Source organism: Furipterus horrens, unplaced genomic scaffold (genome assembly GCF_987537825.1).
Source record: "Furipterus horrens unplaced genomic scaffold, mFurHor1.1.pri manual_scaffold_6, whole genome shotgun sequence".
NCBI lineage: Eukaryota > Metazoa > Chordata > Mammalia > Chiroptera > Furipteridae > Furipterus > Furipterus horrens.
In genome coordinates this window covers 34,933,278-34,936,837 of record NW_028327176.1, presented here as the reverse complement: position 1 = coordinate 34,936,837, position 3,560 = coordinate 34,933,278, and the positions used below count along the sequence as shown (strand labels likewise).

The 3,560-nt window shown below is 38.3% G+C and overlaps 1 non-coding gene across 1 annotated transcript; it reads right to left on the bottom strand.

Annotated features, from left to right (window-relative positions):
- Positions 1–275: 275 nt before the first annotated feature.
- On the bottom strand, positions 276–439 carry LOC150005961 (U1 spliceosomal RNA). Its single transcript, XR_016512087.1, has one exon. It is a non-coding gene; the product is annotated as a U1 spliceosomal RNA (small nuclear RNA).
- Positions 440–3,560: the final 3,121 nt, after the last annotated feature.

The window sequence follows — 3,560 nt, the reverse complement described above, 5'->3', positions numbered from 1 at the left end:
TTTATTTATTTATTTATTTATTTATTTATTTATTTATTTATTTATTTATTTATATTTCTCTCTCTCTCTCTCTCTCTCTCTCTCTCTCTTTCTTTCTTTCTTTCTCTCTCTCTCTCTCTCTCTCTTCCTTCCTTCCTTCCTTCCTTCCTTCCTTCCTTCCTTCCTTCCTTCCTTCCTTCCTTCCTTCCTTCCTTCCTTCCTTTCTTTCTTTCTTTCTTTCTTTCTTTCTTTCTTTCTTTCTTTCTTTCTTTCTTTCTTTCTTCCTTCCTTTCTTCCAGGGGAGAGCATGGAAGCAGTCCCCCACTACCACAAATTATGCAGTCATGCTTCCCACATTTGGGGAAATCACAGGGGCCAGCATATCCATGATGCAATGGGTAATCCTCGCCCTGGGAAAACCACCTTCGTGATCATGGTCGCTCCCCTGCCAGGTAAGTATAGGATTGATTTCTAATTTGCATTCAGCAGTGGTTTGAAAATTATTCCTTAATAAAGTAGTCAGATAAAATACTGAGTAGCCAGTTAGATTTAAATTCTAGAGTAACAACATATTTTTTTTTTTAGTATAAGTATATTCCATGCAATATTTGGAATGTACTCATCCTAAAACACTTATTCATTATCTATCTGAAATTCAGATTTAACTTCATGCCCTGTATTTTCATCTGCTAAATCTGACAACCCTTATCCTTGACATAGATATCCAGATGCTATTGAATAACTTTTTCTTTTATTAATAATGTTATCTCCCAATTTTTCAGTAGACTCATTGAGGTTAAGGTCCTGTCATTCTTTCCCATCTCCCTCTGGTAGGACACACAGCCATGAGTAAATGTTCAATGAATATTTATTTTATGGAGTGTTAAAAAAAATCAACTGAGTAAAGTTAAAGATCTAATTGGCTTTATCCAACAGTTTGTGAATTGGGCAGCATCCCGTCTAGCAAATAAGCAAATATAAGGTACCTCAGAGGAAGGCTTGTATAGCCAGAAGGGGTTGTGACAAGGTCAGTTTCCCTTAGGGGAAGGGAGAGCTTGTCAGACCATGGAATTACCTCAGTAGAGCTGACCAGGTAATTCCAGATTGGCTGGTTAAAGGTGACATTCCTGGGAAAGGCTAAACTTGGTGTTAAGTTAGGTATTAAGTCTTGGTTTGCTGATGTGGGGTTTAGCACAAGTAACTCCTTTGGGGGTCCGTTGTCACTTTTTTTAACAGAAGCCTTCCTCTGACAATCTTATTGTGAGCTTCCAAATCAGTTTTGGAAAGTGTATGACTGTTGTGCTGGTTGATATGAGCCTCTAGAAAAAAGAAAAATAAAAAATATATACAAAGCAAAAAAACTTATAAAACATACATTAACTGGAAGGTGTGATGTGTCTCTAGATCTCATGCAGTAGCAGAATGTTACATGGATGAGAGGTACCACTCTTTATCTCAACAAAAGTAGCTAATTTGGGTGGGGTTATTTTTTGTTTCGAATGATGAGAACTTCATATCCGTACATTTGGTTTACACTACATGGCTACTGCATTCAATACCTGTATTGCTGTTCAGGTGTTCAGGTAGCTGCTGATGCTCCTCTAGGTCAGTTATGCTCTGCTAGATGTGGTTTGCACAGTGTCTCCTCGGGGGTTAAAAAGCCACGCTTCATTACCAGGCTCCTCTGGCCAGGGCTCTCACCTCGGCTCTCCCCACTGTAAAAGCCATGCAGAATACCAAGTGGCTCTTATTCCTGACTGGCATTTATATGCTTGATTTAAGAGAGTGATGACAAGGAGGGTGATCTTTAGAATACATTACAGATAAAACGCAGGTCAGTCAAGGAGACAGCCCTCAGAATGCCTGGCATGCCTGTCCTCCGAATCCGTACCTCCGATTCTAGGATCTTACCCTTGTGCAGTTTTAAATTCTTCAGTGATCCCAAGTTCTGTCTCTTGGGATTTCAGGTAAGAGTCGGAGGAATGACCTGTGAATCAATATTCGTTCTAGAAACAATCAAAAATTACTTTCAGATTGTAACTTTGTGGAAACTTCACTTCTTTTATACAACCTTTTCTCCTTTCTTTCCTTTTGATTTAAACTGGCTTCAGGGAACACCCTGACTCACTTGCCCCCTTCTCCCTTGCACATCCACTCCTTAATCATTAAGCCCTCATCAACCTTAAACAAACTTAGGAACAAAGCCCTGGGCCTATTGACTACAGGGACAGATTTTTTTCATCCTAAAAGTAACATCTAGGCCTCAGTTGCGTTTCAAATCCAGAACCAGGAAAATGGAACCAGATGAGTAAGGCCATGGCTGACATCAGGACCAGATGTGATGATCAGCTACCCGCTATCCCATAATGGACCAATCAGTAGAGAGCACAACCCTGACCATGACCCTAACTTCTTTAGTCACCATGTTTAATGATTTTTACCATCTCGGAGTATCAGGGGAGCCAGGTCTTTGAGTACTGCTCACCTGTGATGCTACGCGTGGTCCCATCACCTCAAATAATAAATACTTTCTTGGCTGCAAATTCCTGTACCTGTCTTACTGGACCCTGATGCCTGGTAAACAGATTCCTCTAGTTCATTATCAGTGACTCTATGGATATGTGAAGCTATCACTAACAATATGGTGATGGAGGAGGCTTTTATGAAGACAAAAATCCCCATCATTATGAAACTTATAGTTAAATTATAAATGTAAATTAGAGTACCTAACTATAAAAATTCTTTTTTTTCCCATTGAGTGTAACAATTGTGGAATAATATAAAATTTTAGGAGAAAAAGCAAAAAATCACATATATACAAAACAAAATGGTACCCTCCAAATACTCTGTTATTCTGTAATTAATATACTGTTTTCTAAATGTAATTATCATTTATACTTAAAATCCATGTTTATGTAAATAAATATAAATAGATATGATCACATGAACTGTTGCATAATGTTCATTTTTTTTATTTTTCCAAACTTATTTAACCAATCCCAGGAGATAGGACATTAGGACTTTTTTTCTTTTTTCTTAATTTACAGTTAACATTTTAATTAATAGCCTTGTGAACATATCCTTGAATATATTTTATTTATTTTTCCTAAGACAAACTCCTGGTATACACACTTAAGTTTGTCATACATAATTCCAAATTGTTTTGCTAAAAGCCTGCTCCAGGTAATGCTGGCACCAGAGTGTAAAAGAACCTCTGCACTGAGGAAGATTATAAGGCAGGTAAGGAAAAGAACACAAGTCTGTGAGTGAGGATGGAGAGTTTTACAGAGAACATAGAAATTGATCCAGGATTGAAGAAGAAGCATTTCATGGAGAAAGAGGAGATGAACCATAGGTAATGTTTTGACACTGTTGTTACTATAATTTTAAATTACATCTGACTTGAAGGAAATTTCGAAGTGCAAACCGAAAAGTAGCACATCATCCCTATTGCTGCAGGGTCACTGTTGCTTCAGTCTCCTGCACGTCACAGGACACCTGTCTCTCTTGCAGGTTCAGACTCCCACACACAGTTTTTGGGGTGGGGGTGGGGGGGGGACTCCTTTCCACTCATATTCCTA